Below are 26,269 nucleotides of genomic sequence, written 5' to 3'. Positions count from 1 at the left end.
TTCATACCGGCCACATGAAAACGCGCTTATCAAATACAGACAAACGCCGACGTAAAGCAAAAGCGGAAAGCGACATTAAAAGTCGCGATAGTCGAAAAAGCAAACGAGCATCGCATCCCGCTCCGAGAAGTTTTTCTGAGTAATACTGAAAGCTGCGCTTGTCACGGCTTAAAACGCTCAGATCAGCAGTATAAATGTAGATTGAGCAAGGAGAACAAACTCTACACATCGCAACAATAACAGGAGGTTTCGTCATTCTCCGTTATCTTCTCCTTTTTTCGGCGGCAGCTATCTCAAATACCTGTAATTCCTTAGCGGACACCAGTCGTCCGCTCTGAGCTGCCACCCACAGGTTAGGTTAATGCCAACGTTCCTGCCTTTGATAAATACCGCAAGCAGTCTGTTTACATTTTGCAAGTAACCACAAAAAATGGCCGCAATCCTTCGTTAAGTCATCTTAAGAGTGCATAAACGGTGGCAAGAAAGCAGAAATGAATTGCGCCATCCTTCTCTCCCCTCCCCACCAAAATGAGTGAAGATCTTCTTTTTGTCGGTTGCAGGCATGGGCTATCTTTTATTGCGATAGCAATTATATGGACACTCTCGGCAGATTTTTGCCATCGCCGTCGCCGTCATGCCCCGGATATATATATATATATATATATATATATATATATATATATATATATATATATATATATATATATATATAAAGGCACAAAGACAAATAATAGCAGAAAAAAAATTCTGAAATACCCGACCGCGGATTCGAACCAGCAACCCCTCGCTCTCCAGGGCGCTGCGTTAGACAGCTCAGCCACACGTCCATGTATGCACCGGCCAAAATAACGGCGAGCTATTTATATACACCATGTACCGCTGGTGGTAAGCAAATCTCGGAGGAGCGTGAGTGCGTTTTTCACGCAACGCTCCTAATTTTCTTTCAATTCGAATACTGCCCTTGAGACACGCACGACAATGTGGCCATTTTCTGTACCCACTCGTGATGTGGAAGGAAAAAAAAAACAAAGAACACAGGGCACACCTTGCATCTGACGCCCCCGTGTGGCTGGAGACCGCAGGGGGTCACTCCCCGCGCCGCAGTTTAAAAGAAGACGAAATATCTAAGAGCGCCTGATTCTCCATCGTCGACACTTGCAGCGCGTTGCTCAACACATAGATGTAACAAGTGTGACAGTTGTTAGTTCACGCTTGCCCTGTGCATGCCTGTGCGTTTTTTTAGGGCGTCCTTCTCTGTGATTCAGCAGGCGCGCTGCAAGTATCGAGCTGCTTCTGGTTCTTCGTGTGACATTTCAATTTCTTGCTATCGCATTCATTGCTTCGTCCTTGCGGCGAAACCGCGAACTTTTTTAAAAGAAAAAAGTGTGTGATCAATTAATCTAAAACAATTCTTTCCTATTGCTTTCAGAACTAGAATCTGTTAGATCAATTGATTGTTCCTGGGGTTTGAGTTTCTTAGGAGAACGGGGATCTATAAAAATCACAAAGCCAAGTGCTGTCGAAGGTGTTAAAAGATGAGCACGTTTATTATATTTGTCGATTATATGAAGTTTTCGCACGATTGAGACTGTACATGCCTGCGTGCGTGCGTGCGTATGTCGAAGTGTTTGTTTGCGTGTGTGCGCACACAGACATACATTGAAAGCATTTCAAAGAGGAATCACAATGCTAGCGCAGCATGGCATTCGGCAATGAAAGCTCCTGTAAAGGCTACTTTGCCATTTTCTCGGAAACCTGAGAAGAAAGCAGCTACCAGGAATATAGTAGATGCTCCTCATGGACAGAAGCTCGACCAACAGTGCAAAAGTAACAAGACGAACGTATGTATTTATTAACAAGAAAACGATAATCTTGCCTTAATATTTGTAAACATACACCTCACATAACGCAAGAGAAGTCTTTTTAGGAGCCAAATTTTTATCGTGACAAGCCAATGTCAAGTTACGCAAGGAAAACAATTCAACAAATAAACTCTCGTAATAAGGCATATGTAAGCAAAAAAGAAAAAAAAAACATGAACGCCATGCCGAGGACTTTTGCACATTAGTGAAATAAACGGGGTTATGAGAACTTGAGAATGCAGTCGTGCAGTTCATTGGAGACTCCATCTACCTTACAGTCAGGTAGCTCGCGTGAGTTGATAATTAAGGGGCAAATGGTTACTTTTAGAATAAACCTGTAAACCTTTTTCACAACTTAAAGATAGTGTAAAACGCTCGCAAATGACACATTAAGCGTTGCAGTGGAACAGGAAGAAAGAGAAAATGGAAAACGGCGATAAAAAAATGTGCGCGGGTTGCACTAGAGGCGCAAGGCTGTCACAGTGGAGCTAGTGGTCTCCTATTTAGTCCCCGATTGGATCAATGTTAATTAGACTTAATAAAAATAATCAGCCTTAATTAAAATAATTAGACCCGATGAAACATAAGTATCTCGGGTGGGCATGGTTCGACCACGCACAACTTCATTAGTCTTAACGAGACTTAATATTAACTGGCACCAATTAGACGTAATTGGGATTAATTAGGATCGACTCGGTCAGTAGTAATTAGTATCTTCCTGAGCTTGGCTTCACTAGCCTCATCGGGGAATTCGACTGGGATTGTTTGGATTAATTGGACTTAATTAGGGACCTATGTCCTAACTATACTTAATTATCTCGGCTTAATGAAATACTAAGATCAACTATGTTTAATTAAATTTTGGCTATACTTACCTCGGGTCAGCTTAATTACCTTAACCTGTCTTAATTAAAATAATTGGGTCACATGAAACTCAAGCATCTCGGGCTAGCTTGGTTCGATCCCACACATCTTAATTAGCCTTAATTAGGACTAGTCAGAATTATCACTGGTTAGATTAAATGTGCTTAATTAGATTAATTAGGTCGACTCGGTCAGTAGCAATTATTATGTTCCTGAGCTTGACTTCACTAGCCTCATTGGAACTTGAATTGCCCGTTTCGTGTGGCTCATACCCGTTCCTGATGATGATAAAGAAACGCTTAACAGCTCTGCTGTAAAAAGATTCCCTAGATCCCCATACTGTCATGTTTGTGAGAACTCTACATAAAAAAAAATTCGGCAGATCCCACGCCTTGTGAGAATCGGTTTCATGCGAAACAGTCGGCGACTAATTGTCTATGCTGCAATTTTTTGGCCGTGAGCCAAGCGCTACGAGGTGGATCGACGCGTTTTTGTAAATGGAGGAGTTGTGTGCACATCGTGGGCTTACCAGGCACGCCGACTACACTGGCGTTTAACTTATGGTGTGGCGTAGTATGAGCGCTCATGTTAGAGCACATTCGTCAGTATTATCGAAACGAAGTACACTTTACGGTGCGATGATGTGAATACCATACGTAACTTTCGTTAGCGTATTCCTCCGGGCTCGAGCAACGCTTGAATATAGCTTGCCGAATCGCAGGAATAAAATGTAGTGTTTATTAAACAGTTTTAAAAATGGAGCCAACACCTGAACCACAATTGACGTTAACTCGACATGATGCCTATATCATAGGAGTACATAAGTAGTGTTTATTGCTTTGTTATAAAATTAGATAGCGAGTACCACAACCATAATTGACGTTGCAATGACATTACGCCTGCTTAGGGTGTTTTTCCGAGCAGTTTCTAGATCTGGCATGGCTCTGTGGTAGAATACCTGACTGCCACGCAGAGTGCTTGAGTTCGATTCCTGCTGAGATCCTAATTTTTATTCTTTGCGTTCGTCGGGTCGACGCTGCCGATGTCAGTTTTTCTTAACAATCTCGCATTTAAATTACAAATGTCTGTTCTCGCCGTTCCTGCTGTCAATCACCTGTGGCGCATACCCGCATAGCGCGGCCCGTGGTAAACGGGTCTGCGCCACACGTGTCTGGAGGAAAGGCTTTCACAACGTACGCGACAAGATTTTCACGTAATTCATGTCATGACCAGACAGTCATATTCGTCAAATCCTCTTACCTTGTCAATTTCAGTCTACACCAAGTTAAGGAGGCGATCACGAGAGCACCGAGACGTAGGCGGATAGATAGATAGATAGATAGATAGATAGATAGATAGATAGATAGATAGATAGATAGATAGATAGATAGATAGATAGATAGATAGATAGATAGATAGATAGATAGAAACACTCAAAGTGCCTTTGGTTCGCTAAGAAATACTTCGCATTTAAAACTAAGGCAGCTTCGCTCTAGTGGTGCCAAGCCTGAGGAACTGCGGAGCTGGATGGTCTTCTTTCTTTCTCTTTATTTTTCTCTTCTTTCTTCCTCTCTTTCTTTTTTCTCTCACTCTCTCTTTTCTCTCTGTCTCTTTTGTCTCTATTTCTTTCTTTCTCTCTTTATGCATTTCTTTCTGTTTCTCGTTCTTTCTTTCTCTCTCTCTCTCTCTCTGTATTTCTCGCGTCCTCTTTTTTTTCTCTCTCTCTCTTTATTCCTTTATCACTCTTTCTTTGACATTTTCTCTTTCTCTTTCTCTCTATGCTACGCTTTACTCTCTCCCCTCCTCCTCGCTCTCACATCCCTCCTCCTCACATTCACTTCCCTTTCCCACCCCCTTGCTATCCTATGCTATACAAGGCTATGTTATGCTCTGCTCGCGTGCCTGGATAGCCAAGTGGGTACGAAGCTCGCCTTCGGATCCCGGGTATTCGGGTTCGAATACCACCTCGCCAAGAAAACTTTGTCGCCATGAATTCTTCTTCCTCTTTCTTTCTATCTCTCTCTCTCTCTCTGTACTAGTTCTATCGCCCGTCAGAGTAATTGCATCCCACGCCGGACAAATCGGTGCACGTGTTCAGGGAGCGGAGCAGATCAGAAGAGGACGAAGAGAGCGCGATGACGACTCATGATGATGATGATGATAGTTTTCTGTTCACTCTGCACGGACTAACACTCGGCGTAAACAGCACCGTTGTTAAAAACGAACTTCAAATGAACATGAGCCGGCGTGCCGTCTAGCCAAGAGTATCATTCGCTGAAAGTCTTTCGATAAAGCGAAAATGGCAAAACATTGCTCTCGAGGGACCTCTTCAGAGTGAGAAGTTGGTTGACCATATAAAAAGAGCGAACGTAGACAAGCACAAGTGTTTTTTACCGAGTGAAAAGGCCATAGAAGAAAGTCACATCGAAATTAGGGTGGCTATAGAGAAGACAAAACACAGCAAGATAAACATAATAAGCTCTTCTTGCATCTTTTTTTTGTTTGTTTGTTTCGCAGTACCTCCCTGTAGTTCTTTCCTGCGCTTGGACGATGTTTTTCCTTTCGCGAACTGTCTGAGATCATTGTAAATGTTGGGCGGCGTTGCGAATTCACAATATTACCGATCTTGTGTGCCGCGTCTTCCGTATTCATAGTGAACGGGAATGAAAAAAAAAAAAACACACGCCTACGGTCAGCTCTCGACTGCGAAGTGAGCGCAACAACGACACTACCAAGTCTTAAAGAGGCCTCGGAGGTGAATAGCGGTGAACTCGGAGAACTGTACCGTGGAGGCAAATAGACGGGTGAGCCGCAAAGCAGCGCGACATAATTTCTTTCCAATTCCACGTAACGAAGGATGCCCCAGGGTAATCTCAGCGGCGTGACACAGTCAGCCTCGCAAGAGCGCGCGAGATAATCGAAACGTGGAGCAGCGGCGGAGGTCCGTTTCGAGTTCGCGACGCCGGAGGGTGGGGTCAAAGAGACACAGTATCGGAAGAGCAGCGTGTCGAAGCGACGCGCGTCTCTGCGCCCGACAGCGGGTCATTAGAAGTTGATGGGACCATTACACAGCAAGCCCGTCTTCCTTGTCCTCCAGTGGGTCCCACACCCGCCGCTCCCCCTGGACCTAAGACCGAGTTTTAGCGTCTGATAAGGGGATTACAATTAGCGCGCGGCAGGTGCTTTTTTTTCTTCGTTTCACGCTGCGAAGAATCGACCGTACGCGGAAGATTCATCCGGCACTGGCCGCATTAATAACCTAGGAGCACAGTTGCATCGAGACAATATAAAACCGAGAAAAAAAGGCTAGATAGAAGAAGGAAGATACGCGTATTCGCTCCGAGTCTCGGAACAGGGCTTAAAAGCGGTGATCTTTGCCCGCTTGGATCGCTTTGCGTTTTTATCCGATATATATTCAAGTGAACTTTCTTGATTTCTGTTCCAGCAGTGGAGAGATCCCACTAAGTCCGGATTTTTGTTATTAAGGTGAGCAAACCGCCTTTCGCCTGTCTTTTAAACTAAAATGCGATAAATTGCTTCGATACTCCCTTGAAGGAAACAAAGAACATGTTAAGGTGCATAAAAAACTTCTCGAGAGAAATATAAAAAAAGATGTACGTCCGGTTTGATACCCTGCTTTGCGTGATATATATATATATATATATATGTATATATATATAGAAGGAGGTCTTGTTTGGGCAGACGTTTATTTGGCCCGAGGACCCGGCAGTGATGATGATGTTACACGACTAAGATGAGGGTGCCTAACTGAACTGAACGCATTATGACGATGTACAGACGAAGAAGCTGTGTATAATAAATGCCCTCAACATATATATTTCAGTTCCGAAGGATAGGCGAACTTGTATTATTGACTCCCTAAGTAGTTCTTGCACGTTGAATTTTTCTATGTCTCCAACCAATTTTTACTGAATAATTGTTGCATTGATGCTCATGATGTAAAACGGAATATATAGGCGGAGTTAGGAAAAAGGGGGAAGGAGCAATGCGCGGGGCTCTCCATACATCGGAAACTCCAGTTTCCATCATGTAATATTCACGTGTTTACAGAAAGAAAAACAAAACATAATAAGTCGTCTATATGATCGCCTCATATCATATGGCAAAAAGTCACGATATATGACAACATGGCGAAAGGCAAAAAGCGCTTTAAGTTTCGTGAAAACCGCCGAGCACATTTACTCAAGAATAGCAAGCTCTTCTGCACAGACTGGCGTCTTCATCTAATTTTAATAAATAAAATCAATCGTTTGTACCTCTCTTTGGGGTTCGTCAAGTGTCAGATATGATTATCAGAAATATATTTTTGTGCAACAAACTTGTTTGCTCTATTGGCGATAGCTACATTGTTCCCAAACTTGCAACAGAATGGCAAGTCAGCCTTTACAGAAGTCTTCACTGTCGTGGTGGCTGAATTTGCGAAGTGTCTGGTTTCTGTTTGAACTGCTTTTCAATTATCTGCCTCCGTTGGCTAATATATATTCGCTCTCCCAATGATAAGGCAGTTTTCATAGAAAACGATCTGAATGCACCACTTCATAAATGCTCAGCATAGGAAATAATTTCCTAATCTTCTCTTTCGCAAGAACTTGTTATCCGCTAATACTACGTTCGCTTTATAGCGACAGTTCGTTGGCTGTTGCTACGAGCAGCCTTAATATGGAGGCAGCTTTCAGATGGCAAGATGGTTCAGAAAGGGTAAAGAGAACATGCGACATTTGGGAGTTTAGTGGTTTCCATACATTTCTATTGAATTAAGGAATAAAGCGGCATAAAACGCGCTCTAAATAGAAAACTGTTGTCTTTGCGTCTCTTCCATTTCCAGGCGAAACGCAAACAATTTATTCGCGAGATCAAAGCGAAAAGGGGTGGGCCTACGAAAGTAAACATTGCACATTACTTCACCAGCATCCCCGCTGTTACACAGCCTGAAACGGCACCAACTCGACGGTCTGATAACACCAGTGGAAAGTAATTTAGGCATACCCAGTATTAGTGTGTCGACGTTTGCCAAATCACGCCTTTGGGAACCTAGTGGAAGAAAATGCGATGTATATGCGCGTTCAGAGACTATAGCACGTTTATGCATTCGTGCGTGCACACAACAAGACGAGAAAGCACATACTACGAAACATTTCTACTGTCGAACAAACAAACACGTGTATCCATCGCGCAGTAACGACAGAAAGGAAAGAAACCCCTTTAAAAATACAATAAGCGAAAAATTGAACAGTTGGCATTCGTCATGTCGACGGCCTAGGTTTAAGAGACTCATCGTACACTGCGACGCAGACTCATGTAGGCCGCGCTACTGAGGACCGGTCGGCCGCGGCCCATTTGCATTTAAATGAAAGATCCTCAGACAGGCGAACGGCGCTCTCTGGTGGCGATACTGAGTCCAACGGAAGCGGCGACGAACTGATGGCGGCGCGGCAGCAGCCGGATTCCGATTAATCCGGCTGGCAAATGCGTTCGCACGGAAATATCGGACCGCTTTGCTCCGGACTGCTACGCTGCTGAGCGGTCCGGAGGACCGCCCAGATCGACTCCAATCAGCACAATTAGAATACGCCCCCGCAGCTCGCGGCCACCGAGGGAGAGAATTGATTGGTCTGCGAAGCAAAAAGCCCGCTCTGTCGGCTAGCGCGGGCAGATCCTCCACGGTCGCAGCTCATTAGCGACGTAGATAAGCAAACAATTTTCGTTATGAGGCGATAGCGGCGCGCCTTCGCTAGAAACGAGCGCTTTAAGGGTGGCGCTGAATAAGAACCGTTGCTGATGCGACCGTTGCTGATGCCAGTAAGGTTTCAGTTTCTTGACTTCCGTAGCGACAGCTGTGCGTGACCTCAGAACCTTGAAACTTCCAATGTGTGCGGTGTGGCAAATAATTCCTGCGAACGCAAGAACGCTCCCTTGGACCTCTTTTGTACTGGTTAGAATGACTTATTATTTTTTACGAAACTTTCTGTCCCTCTAGAGACATCATTGGAAGTTATCAGGCTTGAGAATTTAGATTATATAAATGAACTTGCCATATTGGAGTTTCGTAGGACGTATTGGAAACGCTAACTGCCGAGCACCGGTACAACTGGGTTGTCGAAATTTGATAGTTCTTACCGAAATAATAAAAGTGTAAGGACAGCAAATTAACAAGAGTACAGCTTCGCATGGATAAAGGTGTTAATTAAGATTAACAGAACGGTTTCCACAATCTTGTTGCAATAAAATCACCGTAGCACATAGTCTTTGCTATTCGATTCTCTTGCAGATAAAGCTCACAAGCCGTTAACCCATAGGGACTTTTCGTGATTAGCCAGTCACAAATTCATACGATAAGTATGCCAAGTCACCGACAGATTGTCTAAAAACTTTAGAGTTTCGGGACGGAATAGCTTTCAATTCACAAGAGGTGTTCTAAATTGGCCTGTCTTCTTTGCTGAAAAGGCCATTATAGATGGTTCCGATTTAAGTGCCTTGATTTACGGGGCGCTCGAAGGGATTTCGAAACTTACCACCCGCTTCCCACCCCTTTCTCTCAGACTGACTTTTTCTGCGTCGTCTAGCATAGAAAATGCGAAAAAAAAAACTTTCTCATTGACGTGTCCATTAAATATAAACCGCAGCATTCGAGAGCGAGGATCGTTGCTCAGATACATTCTATGCCCTTTCAACGTATTTGGTAGGAGCACGGCTTTGCGAATGTACACAGTAAAGAGTAGGGAACTTGAAAGGAAAGCGTAGTACTCAACGCTGATGTCTGATACGTGCTCAAGTGTCGACAGGCAAGCATTGAGCGTATACCCGATACGTACACGTCCATGGGTCGCTGCCGCGTAGATTCAGTCCGAGTCAGCGCCACGCGCCCTACCCTCGCATCAAAGGGCTTCTTCGCATCAAAGTTAAAATGAATGGCACCGTACTAGTCTTGGTTGCATGCCGTGGACTGTGATGAATCAGCGCTGCGGGTCGGAGGCTGCGTAGAAGGCTGCATCGTGCGCCCGCTCTCTTGGAGGATTTGCGTGGTAGTGACGGGCTCGCATGGGGACCACGTCAGTTTCCGGATGGCTAGTCGGGCCATCAACGAGCCATCTGCAAGACAGGCCGTGCGCAAGGGTGGCGAAGGGGGGGGGGTCTACAATGGTGAAAGCGTTTTCACGCTTGCCGGCCCATGCTGGCCCGGGGTTCAGCAGCGCTGGTTGTTTTAAAAGACAAACATATTTTACCGGGCCCCGTCTGGAGCGCAGCCACGTGCTGATTGTACTTTAATGCTGTATGCATCCCGCGCGCTCCCTGGAAGAAAGCCGAAAACTCGGGCTTCTCATTCTTCCGCGCGGCTTCGTCAAGAATCTTGATGCGACTGCGCTCTCACCTCCTTCCTCATCGTTTTTCACTTTTCTGCTAACATAAATGTGCCACGCTGAAGAGCTTCGCAGGATGGGCTTCCCGAGGTTCTGGCTGGGTCTTCAGCCTTGCTTGCGCTTTAGTCAAGCGACTGGCAAATCACTCGCCTGTGCGTTTTACTGCACACGAACAAAGCGCGGGCCCGCACTTTCTCGGTGTAATGTCTGGAGGAACAAAGAACACTCGAAGAATAAAAATAAAGAAGACTGACAAGAGAACCTTATTTACCGACGACACTAGAGCAAGTATTTTCCCTTTTTAAGGTGGTGCGATGGCGACGGTATATTGCAAAGGCACTCGCAAAGGAATGTTGGGTAAGTCACCAAGTACTGTGGTGTCCATCTTGCCCTGAATTATGTGCCGAGGAAAGGTTGAAGCAGGCGCGAAGAAAGGTGGTAAGGATTCATGATAAGTGGATACCAAGGTTGCCATCGGTGGCTCTTTAGCGCTAAATTGGCGATTTTACGATCCCGTCTGACGACGAAAATTTTATTTTGGTTCCGTGGTTACTTTATGGCTACATTGAACTTCTATTCTGGCGCATTTAACAGCCACTTTTCTTATTATTTGCAAATAAAATACATTGTTTCCGAGTTTTTCTGTCATGTCAGTCGGTGGGCGCACATGTCCTCCCCCCGCCAGCTGGGGGCGTGCTGGGGTGTGCTGTGCTGGGGCGCCCATCGAGGCACCCCAGCACAACACGCGGCGCGCATGCAAAGACGGAGTGACGAAGTTGCATGCATGTTGGCAAACGCGTGGCTAGCACGCTACTCACGCTTCCCACCATATATGCTGACACTGCACGCCAGTTTCTAACGCTGCGGCGCAGCGCTCTCGTGTAAACTCGACAACTACAGAGATCCGAAACAAGACGTAGCTAAACTGTTCATCTTCAACCAGATTTCGCTACTTGAAGCTGGACTGGTATTACGGTAACTGCACTAACCGATTTCGGTCTGCGGTTTCACGGTAAAACTGCTTCAACGTTCAATGTTCCTACTGACTTATTGGCTTGAATGTACCAAAAATTACTCTATATCTGCCAAGAACTCAATATATGCTATACAATCTATATGCTGGCGCAATGAACTTATAATGTTTTCATTTATTTGCAACCTACTTTTGGCTTGTAGACCAAGCGAGAGGGGAAAAAATGGGCTCTTAGTTTTATGTTCTCGCTACTTGACAAAGATATTATTTATATTTCAATAAGAAAAATCTATTCATAAAAGCTTGGAGGACGCTTGAGCTTCGTCTTCAAGAGTTGAACGTGATAGCGTAATCGGACCCGGTGCGTGCGTTAAGGAGACTCCTCCTACTGCATGAAATGCTTCTAGTGTGTTTTTACGAAGCAATTTCAAGCATTGGCGTGGCTCCGAGGTAGAACACCTGCTTGCTACGCAGAAGGCGTAGGTTCGATGCTCTCTTGAACTAAATATTTATTATTAGTTATTTATTTGCAGCTACCTCGAATTTTCGCTCAAAGACAACGCCGATTTTTCGCTCCCAACCAACGATGCCGACGCCGGAATTTCTGCGAAACGAGCTCTTCAACGCTGTCGCCTTAATACCGCTTCTGTTATACTATACTAGGTTACAGTCTTGGCGATAAAATAAAATGGCATGGCTATTTTTAGCTTGAGTTCTGGCTTCTTCTCAAATCCAAACAACGGCAGCTCTGGTAAATACTACTCCTCTGAACTTCGCTGGGAGAGAGGCTAGGTGGTAGCCAGGAGTAAGTGCAAGGTGTCTTATGTACATCTTAAGTATTCAATATTTCAGCTGCACCACAACTTATGCGCCACAACTTATGATTCCTCTCAGAGTGCCATGAGAGGAGCATTGGTCTGAACCATATCATTTTTCTACATTTGTTGCTGGTCAAAGTGAAGGGTTCCAGCACGTTACGGCGCGAGCACAAGAGGACAAAGGCTGGTGCTCTCCTCTTGTGCTCGCGTTGTAACGTGCTGTAACCCTTCACTGTGTCATCCTGTACCAACTGACCCAGAAAACCACGCTGTTACTCTGACCGGTTGTACGCGGCACGCGGTTTCAGACATTTGGCTGGGACGTGGATATTAACGTTCCCTGCAGGCAGACGCAAACGATGTCTAAAAGCCCAACGACTGTGCCTATATCGCGGACATTCTTTCTATCGCAATTATTCTACAACACAAAACAGCCTTAACAGATGTTAAGGATGTTAGCATCTGAGATTTCCGGTTTTCTTTTTTCTGTCTTATGAGACAGAAAGAGAAAAAGAAACTCCTCACACAGACGAATCCTTAGAAACAGGGTGTGTTTCAAGACGGTCGTTGTATGCTTCACAGAATCACGCCACTATGATGGGAGTATGCGTGTCCGCGTTCTCACAATAGCGACAAGAACAGGTTGCTGGAATGCAACTCTGAAAGGCACGCTACTCTATTGACGAGGAAGCTGGAGCAGAAAGGCTAACAAGAGGTGACTGTGCTAGTGCTGCCATGCACCGATATTATGCCGTTGAACGGCAAAAAAAAAAAAAGGGGGACACCTCACGACTGGAGTTTAACGTTCCTGGAGGACATGCGACAAATAATGTTTACGTGATGCCGAGAAAGTCGATTCATTGTTCACTCCACGGTGTAAGTGCTGGAACTATTCTCGTCGTCGTGCTTGATATGCATCTCTACTTGACTTTTTCTGTCTCGTTGAAGGAGCTTTAATTGTAGCCAAAACAGAAAAAAAACATCTGACAATTAATTAGAACTGTCTGAGTCATCATACAGAACTATTATAGAGGAGGCAGTAGAGGAGGTTTGTTTCTTCACATCCCTTCGTGGCAAGGGAATTTTTGTGTTGATTGACTAAGAGTCTTACAGAAGGTAAAAGTGGACTACTCATGATACAAATAAAACTGACAGCATCTAATGCCATGCAGCTCCTGGCACTGGAATGATGCGACCGCGTTACAAGCACACGTAGTTCTAGTTTTCCTTACTGATTCCGCCTAAGGAACATTACGAGAACTGCCAGGGTCGGGTAGTTGAATCGATGTACTTACAACGAAAGAAATGTGTTTCCTGGATCTAGGATCACAACGTATGTTGCATTTTTATTTTTATAGCAATTACATACTATAGAAGCTGCAGGCGAATTATCACCTTAGCTGTTGTCGTGATGTCCCGTTTCAAGCCCGAGCGCAAGGAATGCGCACTTACTATATGCTGCGGGTGAGAACGCATGCAAGCGAGCGTCCGCCGAGAAGGACGCGTACTAGCTTGACGCACGCCCTTTTTCCGTTCGTCCTGTGCTCGTGGTTCCATGACCGAGTGCACGTCTCGTCTTTCAACTCTGCTAGAGTTGCATACGGTTGTCCGTGCGGCTGAGCGCAAACATGGCCTGTTCGTACTGCATTGGAAGTTGTCTGTAGCGGGTTCTGTAGCTGAGGGCGGGCCCATATAGCTAATGGCTTCATGTATGCTGTCTTTCCGCACCGCCTAGTGTTGGAAGTCACGTATTGAGTTTTGGAGGTGCGGCATAACTGCAATGGTGAAGCGAGTGAAGGAACAAAGCGCTCGCTCCCGAATGTCAGCGCTCGTCACCATGCGACAGTGGATGTTCACGGTCATCGAGTGAAATCTATTCATGTTTGCCACTGCGTGCTCAACACCACAGTTCTTTATTTAGTAAACGAATGTTTACTGCAATTTAGGCGCCCCATAACACTGCGAATATTCCTTCCTGCGTTTGTCTAATAACATGTAATCGCTATCACTGCTTCGCCTTTCAGGCAAAACTGCACGTCTATTCTTTCTTTTTCTGTCTAGAACACCGCTCTCGATGTTTACCTTTTTGCACACGTACGTCGTGCACGCATAACTATTACACGCTTGCCAGTTCTACAGTGAGATCCCCAGTAAAGCAAAAAGAGACGGCAACCGTACTTTTGTTGCGTGGTCAATAGGAAAACACACAGGGGGGTTCCAGGTCATCGCGCAAGCGCCCGACTGAGCGATCGGGCCGCACAAAGCGGCCAGAGCATAGCCTGACTGAAACAATTTGTCTCGCCTCACGTATACACTTCGATCCGCGGCAGTCGATACTTGCCGCAGATAAAGTAAAACGCTCGTGCCTTGCGTCGTCCTCGGCGTTCCCTTTCAAGGACGGCGAGGCTCGGTCGGCCTGATTCCATCACTGTCGTGTCATCCGTTTCACGTCCCTCGTTTGGCAGAGCTCGCATCGATTGGCATCGGGCCACAAACGGCCCGCTATTTCTGTCCCGATATCTGCTAAAACTCGCGTCAGCTCGCGAGCGAAAGTTAATACGAAAATGTACAAACGGGCATCATGAATTACCGCGGTGATCAAATCTGGTGCATTCAGCAGTCGAGGAAGCGAAAAATCGGGAGACTAAAACTACTACTAATGAAAACTGGGTAAAACTCAGCAAGAAAAGCATAAATAAGGCTGTATCAATGCGTACGGGACAGCCCCCAGAAGTTTCTCAACAAAAAAAGGCATACATGGAAGACGTACTGATTGGGATTATATATACATATATATATATATATATATATATATATATATATATATATATATATATATATATATATATATATATATATATATAGCTCATGATGAGTGGTTAATCACAATGGACGCGGCGTTCGGCCCACTCACGGTGACGAGCACTGCGGGCCTCTGATATAAGCCGGATGACGAAAACCACGCATCTAACGAGCGTTCGGGTGACGCGTACGAGACATACGCGTCATTTGCGTCCTATTAGGGAAAATGCCCCGCATGTTCGCTAAGCAACGCGGGTACCACAGGGCTACGACGACAATGATCGTTGTACATTATCAATCCAATGTCTCTTCCAATTAGCTTTTTTTGAAGAATGTTAAAAAATCCGTAATTGCGATGGTACGACGCTGGATAATCTTTTTCCCGTGTGTACTTGCGTTGGCGTACAAGGCTTTCCGCCACCAGAGCGTTCTAAGCATTTAAATCAGGGCACCATTGCTCACGAAATTGAATATAATGGCATAATCGTGCGCGAAAGCTGTATAAGGAGCTACTGTTTTTATTGTAGAGCTTGTTTAGTGCCTCGACATTTAAGCTGTAGAAATAGCAATATGAGTCTTTTACAATGAACTAGAAACTACCATGTTTATCGCAAACACTCTCTTGTGCAGCGCGCATGCCTCTCTTCTGCGACCATAGGGTGTGAAAGAAGCATCAACCCGTAATTTACAAGCATTTACACCTCTTGAGAAAAGCAAAAAAAGACATATAATCTGTATAAATAATATAGGAAACGCCGAGCTATGTTACCTGCTGTTCTGTATTCCTTCTAAAGGCCCCGAATAGTGTTGCACTGTGCTTTGTTTCAAATCAGCATGGAAGATATTCAACATATTGTCTAGTGACTGTCTCAATGTGCGAAGGATTGTATTTAGGTCGAAGGTATCCTCCAGAAAATGTATACGTCGCTATGACTAGTGCAGATGGAGTTTCAGAGGCATATTTAAAAAAAAAGCACCACCGAGAAGCAGAGACTGGTGGCAAAGAATCCTTCACAGTGGAGCTCCTTCAGATCAAGTACAGGCCGTCCAGAAGGCCCACGATATGGCGGTAAGGTTAAACCTTACTGTCCCAACGTGGGAGCCGCCTGCGTCAACTTAGGGTTGATCTTCAGGACCCGAATAAAGTTCATCATACCATACCATACCATACCACCGAGAAGCAGGTCCATTGAGGTCGATGACAGAAATAATGAGGATGAGACAGTGAAGGATTTTCGTAGAAGCTTTTTGGTCGTTGCTACACTTTTGTTCAATGCTCCTTCGATCATATTATTTTATTTGCCCTTTACCAGTGCTTTGTATTGTTCTCCTTGCATCGGTAGGGGATATGAAACACACGGTTATGGTAGGAAATCTCAGTTTGACCATTAGCTTACGGTATTTCAATTCACAGAGCCGAAAGCCCGCTACAGTAATATGTGCAAAACCGCTTCCGGAAGGGTTCACTTTGATTGAAAACAGAGGCGCTGACTAGCTGATCAGGTTTTAACTGTTGTTTACCTGAATGTCCCGCTTCCTCATATATGATCACAAAAACGGCGGGATTGTCTCAATGCCAGTGAGGAAGATTCACCAGGATTATTATAATCAGCATATTTGTCCCTGCAGTCACCTCAATATTAACGTACAGGTCCATTGTACACCGGTTACTTCGTATATTACTGCCACCTATAAATAATAGTAACAAACAACGACTTATGCATATATATTTTAGTGTCAACAAATAATTTCACCGTAATGGCGCGCAAGTTACGAGACTTTTTTTCATCATCGCTGCCGTCAAAATGATTGATATGACCTCGATTCCGTGAAAACTAAGCACAATATTTCTTGAGGAAAAAAATTCAAATTTTTTTGGCTACGTGCGTGAATTATTCAGGCTACGTAGCCTGAATGATTCAGGTTGAATGATACGTAGCCTGAATGATTCAAGCACGTAGCCTTTCGTGATCCGCCACAGCAACATAGTAGCTATGGCGCTGCGCTGCTAAGATCGACGTCGCGGGTTCGACCTGAGTCACGGCGTTTTTATGTTGCGACCGCACGGGGCGAAGTGCAAACGCGACGGCCGCATTTGAGCATCGTGCATATAGACGCTCGTTCAGGTGCATTTTATGGAGCCTCGAAAGGTGGTCATCCGGAGTAATAATACAGTGGTTTCACCCTTTAAAACCCCAGAATTTTAAGAAACCTCTCCTTGGCTGAGAGCACCACTCCTAAAAAGCTTCGTTTCTTCCTGCATACAATCGCGCTTTGAACTTCCCGCACCGTATCACGGGAAATGTTTAGCTCCATTATTTGCATTTTTAATTACATTTCTCTTCATACATAATTAGCGGTGTGACTTCCACATATGAGCGGGCATTCTGCGCATTCGGCAGCAACTCAGCGCAGTTTTTTTTTTTTACTTTTTTGAGGTGTGGGGGGTCAGAATTACACGCACGCTGAAAATGTTATTTTGGATTCAACCGGAGAGCATGCAGCTATATTGTACTAATAAATTAATGGAATATTGCGCAGATAAAGAGAGGGAGCACTCTTCACAGCCCGCGTACCCTGTGGCGAAAAAGGTGTCCTGAGCTGAAGTATGCTGCCCGCTGCCCGCTGCTAAGCTACCAACGTGCCTTTTGCCTCCAAAGATTTGACTTGCTGCCTATAGATGGCACTCCCGCAACTATGCAAACTTTTCTGCTCGATAAACGAAAACGGACTGCGCACGCCACGTACATAAACCGAAAGGCGGGCGTTCCGCGAGCGGTAAGAGCTGGAGCATATATTGGGAAGGCAGTATAGCTTACGAAACGACATTCACTTTGCAAAAGCCAAGGTAGCACACGGCCGCGCGAAGGAATTTAATATCAATAACCCACGCGTCCACCTGCATAATCATCAAATTTTCAGGTCTCTCCCCGCACGGCGGAGGAATTGGAGAGGGCGGAAGAAGTGGCGAGTTTAAACAGAACCAAGCAATGGCCCAAACATATTGAACAAAAAACAAAGAGCTCGAGCTCTCCTGCTTGGTGGCGCAAACGCAATAAGGGAAGGCTGTTTCGCAGTTTGCATTTTCTTCTTCGTGTTTGCTTTCTTGTTCTTGTTCCCATTTCAAGGCGCGCAGGTTAGATTCTTCTTATTACGTAGTAAACGTCCAGTGCGAAAAACTTTGGCTGCGTGTCAAGTCACGGCAGGAAAGACCGCGAGGCTTTCCTTTTCTTCATGTGCGGATTTCGAATTCAGGGCATTACAATGTTGTTGTTTCTTTTTTTTTTCCCTTTTGTGCGCGAGCACAGGCAAGCGCGCTATCCTCTTGTATCGCTCTTGCGACTTCGTAGTATGGCCGCAAAAGTGCGTGGGGTGGCTTAGAATGTGCGTCGTGTATCTTGCTTAAACTTCGCGGCCAAAATTGAAAGCACTAACGTCGTGAAGCAAAGGTGGAGAGTGGCGCCGTACTCAGTGCTGTCCCTGCTATTCTACTCGCCGTCACGCGAGGAGCCATAAATGAAGTTTACAATTTCTCGTTCTATACGCTAAGCCGGTATAAAAACAGATTTAACGCTGGCATGGTCGCGAAGAAAACAAGTTGTTAGCTAATGTCAAGGGAACGAGGATTCAGCATAGCCGCTAAAACGCAGACCGTTGAGAGAGCGGGGCGCAAGTTCCTCTCGATAAGAGCGCACGAAACAAGAGCAATAAAAGCGGTGATGGCATCTGCATGTTTTTCATTTGTTGCGTGTCTTCCCTGCGCTCTTCACGAAGGCTCCCAAATTGGATGAGCCATAGGAAGAAACGATGGCTAATTCCGGCTGAGAGCTTCCCGTTGTCGTTCGGCCGGCATCGTGGCTAATCCCGCCGAAGGCCCCACTCGTGCGGACGCGGCGCCGAAATCCCATTTGCAAGCGCCCGGACGCGCCACTCGAGCCCCGCGATTCCACCTGGGCAGAGTCGCAAGCGCTACGGCTTCCCGGCTCCCTTTTCCGTCTCGTTGGCAGCTTCGCAAACGCGCTCCAGCCAAAAGCTTCGCGAAATCTCCGGAGCTCGCTCGGCGTTCGGTGGCAGCGCGCTGCCGCTGCGCCGTCCTCTTCGGCAGCGCAAAACAAAGCGCAAATGTCGATACAGCAGCAAATACAGGCGGTGACGTTAACTGGAGAAACACACTTTCGCCATCAGAAGTTGCGCTTCGCGAGCCGTGCCCTCCTCGTATTCTCGATCCAACGCCGCACTCGCCCTTCGCATCTCCCCGACCGAGAGCCTGTCGGTGCTCGGCCGTGCGTGGCAGGCGGGGAAACCTCAAGGGAGGAAAAAAGAAAACGTCAGTCCACAGAACAAAAGCAAAGGCTACGACAAATAAATGGCGAGGACAGAGAGCCTGCGAGTGGGGCAACTTCAATCGGCTGTCAATATTTCTGGTTAGCTAGCCCCGGCGCGCAGCATTCCAGACATATCCAGACTGCGCACTGTCCAGGGCCACACGACAGATGCGACTCGCGGATGTGTGTTATCGGCGCCATGTTCCCCGACACGTTCCTGACATGCGGCCCAAATGACAGGGCGGGTGGCCCTTTTTTTACCTAGACGTCCTCTCCCTCGTCCGTCAGAGCTCTCCTCGAGGCCATTAATTAAGGCTGCCAACGCACTTCCTTCCACTCAGGTGCCCTGCTTTTGCTTCTCTCGCGCCTCTCGATTTTTCTGCCAGAGGCGTCGCAGCGGTTCAATTAAAGTATCGGACAGCGGCCTTAATCAGACGCCGGAGTCCTGGCCTGCGCCTCGGCGCGGAACATGGCCGCCGCGAAGGGAGTCGAGCACCTCGAGTCCCCGTCGCACACTTCCCGGCCGTCCTCAAGCAGGCCTCCAAAGGTCAAACTGGGCGGGAGCTCAAAGTCACGCAACCGTTTCCCCTCCGCTTGTGCACAATGGGTTTCTATGCCGCCCCAATCCCAAGCGTTTTCTTATATTCTTTCTTGGAGCCGGGACTCAATCGATTTGCGGTCAACCAGCATCTTCCTCTTTACTTCTTTATTTGCTCCTGTACCCTTCCCGTCGCACCGCTTTGTCTCTGACGGAGCACACTTTCTAAACCAAAGATAGCATCAACTGGCACTAAGCAAGATTATGCTGGTTATTGATGCCCTGTTCTCGCCTTCACTGTTTTCATTGAGCTCAACAATGGCGAACAATGTATACACCCTTTTAACTCTGGCTCATTGAAGCGCTCCACTCAGAGGAATTTAACAACATTTCTCTATGTTCATCTAAGATTTAATTGGTGTTACTACGAGCGTCTATATTATATGCTTCGCAAGCGTACCTGCGCTAAACATCTGTGTATAAACAACCGCGTCTGTCGCAGCAGTAGAAGAAAAAAAGAAATTACGCAGAATTGCGAAAGGAGAAATTAGGCAGATGTAACGCACTTGTAGGAACCTATGTGAAGCAAAAATTTCGTTAAGTGGCGCGTGTAATGCTACAAAAATAAATTGTGTGCCTACAACTGTCTTTATTAGATTTCTATGCAAGCAGTAATTAAGCGCCGAACAGGTCACAATTGCAATGCCGCGTAATGTTTACGTATGCATATAAATGCACTGCATCATTCGCAAGTTATGGCGTAATGGAAACTGTAGTTTAATCACGCGCAACCCATAAGATGTCACTGCAGTTGTGCTACAAGGACGGAAGCGACTGGTGGCTTTGGAAGGCTTCTGAGGAAAAGCGTATGTAGAAAGAAGCGACAGGCACGACAGGGCATTTGTGTAATATATACTATAATGCGCCATTCTAATTTCCAAGTTCTTGGCCTAATGAAAACTGACGCTTCCGTATGACGCTCTCGATCTTAAATCCATGTATGTCATGCTATTTAGCTTTACAAGTGCTGAAAGTGCCGCTTAGCATAATGACTCAGCGGCAAAGTGAATATTGTGTTGTCCTACAACTGATGCTTGGCTATCCCCCTAAGGTCTACGGCAGTGGTTCTCAACCCAAGGGGTCCGTGGAGCCATTTTTAGGGGTCTGCGACAACCATCCTCGAAAAAAAAAACACGTTTTTTGGAGGAACACTATGTCCCGTGACAAAGGCCCCTTCCGATTTCTTTTTGTATGCTTCGCCACAAAACACTTTTGAATTGTGGCGGAGCTCACTTAATATCACCCTTCTTCATGAGATGGCCGTAAAGCTTTTGTTGCAGTGCCAGTGTTCTACAACATATGCACGCGACCGTACATTTTCTAGGTTTGTGTATCTGAAGAGCACACATACCTAGAAAGAGGTTGAATGTGGCTGCAAACCGCACGACTTAATGACAAGCTGTTGAGATTGAATCGGCGTTGCACTTTAGTTTGACCATTCTTTGCCAGGGAGAAACAAAAGGCACCTATTTCACGCTGCATGTTGTGATAATTTGATCACTGTTTTGTGTTACTTTAATCACTGTTTCCGCTGTTTTCACATTGTTAATCATTGTTTCCACTACGACAATGTACGCTTGCACACAACCTAGCTTGTAGAAGATGTATAAACAACCCTATGACATTGGGATGTAGGAACACTTAGCACATACTTAATACCGGTGCGACTACGTTTTAGAACCACGTGCTATGCGGCGCTTGCGTTCTACGGCTGTAAGTGTTTCAGGACAATTCGTCAGCCTCATTTGCATCGGCTTGCAGATCCGCTCCGCTTATTCTAAGCGGTGTCCTTGTAGATTTGTGCGTAATAAAAGAGTGCTGTAGGAGTAAAAGCATACGAAACAATGCTAGGTGGCATTGTTCACTGATATATTTGTATGGCAGGAATGAACATAGAGTGACTGTGGCTGTCGACACGCTTCTCTTTCTTCGACTTTTTACGCAGATTGCATTTTGGTTATGTTCTGGCGTGGTACGTGTACCTCTCGTGATTGGTGAATTGGCCGCAAAATTCGCCCTTAAGTGTTTTTTTTTTGTGTTCGTACGGCTTCATTTCAATAATAAAAGTAATTTATAGGGTATTACGTGCCAAAACCACGATATGGTTATGAGGTAGTACGTAATGAACGGTTCAGAATTAATCCTGACCCGCAGTTAATCCTGGGGTTCTTTAACGTGCACCTAAATCTAAGCTCATGGGTGTTTCTGCTTTTCAACCCCATCGAAACGCAGCCGCCGTTGTCCGAACTCGCGCCCACGTCCTCGAGCTCTGTTTGCCAACACCTTAGCTTCTAAGCTTCCACGGCGGGTTATTTTCTTCCTTTTAAAGTTCTTCTTTTATTATCGCACGTCATACTTCATTTTGAAAAGCCGTGTTTGAGATAGCAAAGGCTGCGCTTGACTGTAGGCTTTAGCACTCAGAAAAAGTATTCAGAAGGCGTTTTTGGAAGCGGAAACTACTTTGCCTTGCAGTCTCATCGAGAACAATAAACGGGAAAGTGTTAGTAGACGCAGCATGAGTTGTCCGCGCCCAAGCAAACAATTATGCTACACACCTCACGATCATGCAGCTGAAGCCAGCGTCCCTCGTCTACATGCTAGCGCTGGACGTCTATATTACATCTATAGGAAAAGCGCCCGCGGCCAGTTTCTCGGTGGCTCTTTCAACGGAGGCGCCGCAATTTGCCGGCTGCAGGTGCAAAATATGCAAGGACAGCGCTTCGCTGACGCGTGCGCTGATACGGCGAGGCGATCGCCGGAGAAAGGCCATTTATCACACGCGCACGCCGAGCCCGCTTGCTCGCCAGTGCCCTGCATCCACGTAATGGCTTATGCAAACAAGTAAAAGTAAACAAATGTGCGCGGAAATGGTGGATACAGAAGGGACGTGTTGGCGTGGCACTCCGAGGAGTAATGCATGCTACGCGTTGCGTTTTAGGGCATCAGCACGGACGGGAATATAATGGACGTCGTTTGGCCAGGAGAAGAACGAGAGTGAGAATGACGCAAGTCTTCGCGACACACTGCACTGGCACGGTTGGCGAGCTACCGGAAGTGTGAGAGGCCAGTGGGGCTCAACGCGTGTCTTCATCGCGCGTCCGACGACGCACTGCGGCAACCTCTTGAATTTATGATTGCCTCAATTAAGCTTCAAACTCGTTGAAATTTGGACATTTGCAGACCTCCTGTGGCACTCTGGAGTGGCCGTACGCGAAAATTGGCTCGGTGAGAGGACAGAGAGGGTGACGAGGACTGCGCATGCCCCTTGGCCGGAAGGCGCCGGCGCATTAGGCTTACTCGTTCCACTTTAGAATAACGCTCATTAGCCTTCCGCTGCCCCTGAGTGCTTCAGTGAGGAACTCGGACGAGGAGAGGAAAAAAAAAACAGGGTGCAGAGTACGTACACAAAGTGGCCTGAAGAATTAGATAGAAGTACAAGGGCAAGGTTGGATTTATGCGCTTCACAGCAAGCCCATCAATGGCTATACCGCAGGACAAGCTGGTTGCTGTCATATGGTGCGCATGCGACCACTATGGTGCGATGGGAGAGAGGCAGAAGTAGTGAACTGCTTGAAATTCTGCGCAATTAAAATTCTCAGACAGGCAAGAGATCAAAGACTCGCAAGAAACAGGTGTGTTGCGAGTCTTTGAACTTTTAAGAATATGAATGCTACTATAAAGAGCGGGAAAAAGGAATATCGCAGGGCGCATAAGCTCGAGAGTGCGGTAGGTGTGCAGCGTGAAAGCGACTACGGGAGCACTGGTTCACCTGTTCCATGCGGTTTCTGCTTGGTTTACTCTGGCTCGGTGACTGAAAAGAGACAAAAACGATGAATTTAATGATCAGCGGGAGTAAATACTTTCGCTGACATCTTGGCAAGATAGTCCATGGTGTTTACAGAGTCATACACAGGATGACGGAAGTAAAAAAAACCGCTTGTTCTTTCACCCCAATAAATACCAAGAAACCCAAGTGTGGAACGTTAATTGGGACTTGTTTCGACAACAACTGTACTATAGGACGTAAACATTTGTAAAAACAATTCAGAAGAAGTAATTTAATTAACTCTGCTTTTCTATGAAACAAAAATTTCAAACGCATTTCGTAGAAAACCCGCTATACTATACTAAACAAAGTGCACAACGTCCATTCCATTGTGCTACGTGCACAGTGCAATGTTTTCGGTAATTCAGCGGCAAGAGAAAGAAGTTCCAATAAGAGAGGCATTATTTAATGCTATAAATGGCGCCTGAGTAAAGATGTGATGAAGGGAAAGCAAGGGCACCCGACCGCTGTCATACCAGCAGGATTGAAAGTTTTTTTTTTTTTTTACAGGATACCCGCTGGAAATGTGGCACTTGGCTGGTGAATAGCGGGTCTGAAATCCTTGTTTCTTTCCCAAGTGTCATTACAGCAGCGTTCGAGGACAAGTTTTGGACGCTTACCAGCGAAAACTTATGGGAGCGCTTGCGCTGGTGCGCTCCACCGAATACATTGTAGTGCGCACAAACCAAAGGCACCTGCTGTCAAAACCAAGACGAACTACATTCTGGCGTCCTGCGCGTTTATGTGAGTTTCACCGATATCGCCAGCTAAATTGCTTTCCTGTTCACTGCACTGTTTGTGGTTGCGACAGTACCAGCAAGTACTATTATTTTTCTTCTTCAGTTTTCTTTTTTTGACAACGGGGTGATTTAGGATCTGTCAGAATCCGCTCGCTCAAAATCGGACTTCTATTACATTTCCGCACGGACACAGCTTGACTGGCCGGTAGGACAAATTTGTCATAACTCGTTGAGAGAAGAAAATACAAGTATATGGCAGCAGCAGTAGCACAGTTTAGCACGGCTAGCAGAGAATGAAAAATTAAGGACACAACACGAACAGACATGCCCACAATTCTTTCTGTATCAGGTAAGAGCAATGACAAGCGTATGTTTAAGACAGAATGTAAGTTCTTGCTCGGCGTTTATTGCATTCAGCTTTGTAGAAGCCCACTTGAAAAAGGCAGCTGAGACTTCGCTGCCAGTTTCACAAGTTGAACCGCAAAAGAAAGCCCGTCTTTTGTTTGGAGAACACACGGTACGTGTGAATTTAAACCTGCTATAACTTTACGCTGAAGGCAGACGCCTCGTCACCACTGCCGTTTTTCTTCCAATGGCAATTTTTCGAAACATAAAGAAACACTGACGCAAATTTTCGTCTTCTTCTACATTATTCATCTATGTTTCAAAACTTCAGTAAGAAACACTATGAAATCCTATATGCCTGCATGTCCTCTTGGCTAAAATAAGAATTGTGCTAGTCCGTAAAAAGCGTTTGTCATTGGCAGCTGACTTCCCCGAACACGTCCGCGATAGCAGTTGATTGGCGTCTTTCGGATGACAAATATGCAGAGAACCCGAAAGCTGCCTAGTCAGCTGCGTAAAAGTGCTTGGTCCGCGGGACAATTTAAAAATGCGTGGCCATCAGTGTGATTTTCCTTTTTGCCAGTGCACACCTAGAATACGAAATAGGACGTCGACGTATCCCAAACATTAAGCAAGAGTCAAACTTAACCTAAAACACACACTTCTTAACGAACAAATTGCACAAATTGCACGAATGTGTCTGGCAATCGTGTTGCATAACGAGGATAGGAACCTCGATTTTATCAAATTAAGCATCTGTTTTCTGTTTGAACTTAATATGAGTTCTGGGATTGCACTTATCTGCGATTGCGGTGGTGGTTTCATAAGTTTCAGGCTGGTTGGGCCTGGCTATTTAGGGTGGTAATTGATGCACCCGCAAGCATATTGCAACTTCGCCGTGATGTGTTTACCGCACGATCAGCAAATTAAATATTAAGCTAATTTTACCTTGTAATGCACATATATATGCTGTCAATGAGAGGATTATCGCGCATTTTTGAAAACAGTTTAAGCCGTGACGTTTGACACAAAGAACAACACGTATTATAACCAATAACGCAACTTTATTTTTTTTAATAAAGAGATAGAAATCAAAGGAGGTCAGCAACTCACGTCGATTCAATATTTCATATCGAAACACTGGGTGCTATATCAGATTTGCAGAGAAGTGTTGGGCCTGAATTGTTTACCCAAGATATATTTCAGCCGACCCTGACGCGAGACATAACATTGAGAAAGGCGACCAGCAGCGAACGGCAAGGAGCAGTTTTGCAAGCGAGGATTTCTCTCCCGCCACACGAAACGTCAGGAAAAAGTTGGCTGAATTCGTCAGAAGGCAACCAGGTAAGCCGCCCTTTCAGATTCGATACAAGACGATAATTCTTAACAATACAGAGTATGTGCACGATTCCACTGCTGGCACAGTAATTGGACATGCGCTGAGTGATGTATGCTATAGTTGTCATGCTGGTGACTTGACAAGCGAGAATTACCTGGGAATTTGAGAAGGAGGGCGGTGGGCGTACGCGTACGTATATATATATATATATATATATATATATATATATATATATATATATATATATATATATATATATATATATATATATATCTGTGTGTAGGTGAAACAAGTGTTTGCAGTGTTTTCAATACTCGATGTATTACGCCTCAAGTAAGGCGCATCAGTTTCGGCAGAGCGGCCACACGATCATATTCCTGAATTAAGGCCCAGTGCGC

General features: G+C 45.6%; 1 protein-coding gene across 6 annotated transcripts in view; it reads right to left on the bottom strand.

The window, feature by feature from the left end:
- Window positions 1-26,269, bottom strand: part of LOC119379196 (complexin) — an 810,485-nt gene that overhangs the window by 309,364 nt on the left and 474,852 nt on the right. Inside the window, exon 1 of one of the 6 annotated variants that reach the window (XM_037648417.1) lies at window positions 23,391-23,408. The exons of the other annotated variants lie outside the window; for them this stretch is intronic. The gene's annotated coding sequence lies outside the window, so the exon portion shown is untranslated. Of the gene's footprint in view, window positions 1-23,390; window positions 23,409-26,269 lie in introns of those variants that run through there. 6 annotated transcript variants of the gene reach the window in all.

Source organism: Rhipicephalus sanguineus, chromosome 1, assembly GCF_013339695.2.
Source record: "Rhipicephalus sanguineus isolate Rsan-2018 chromosome 1, BIME_Rsan_1.4, whole genome shotgun sequence".
NCBI classification, from domain to species: domain Eukaryota; kingdom Metazoa; phylum Arthropoda; class Arachnida; order Ixodida; family Ixodidae; genus Rhipicephalus; species Rhipicephalus sanguineus.
This window is presented reverse-complemented; position numbering and strand designations above follow the sequence as displayed.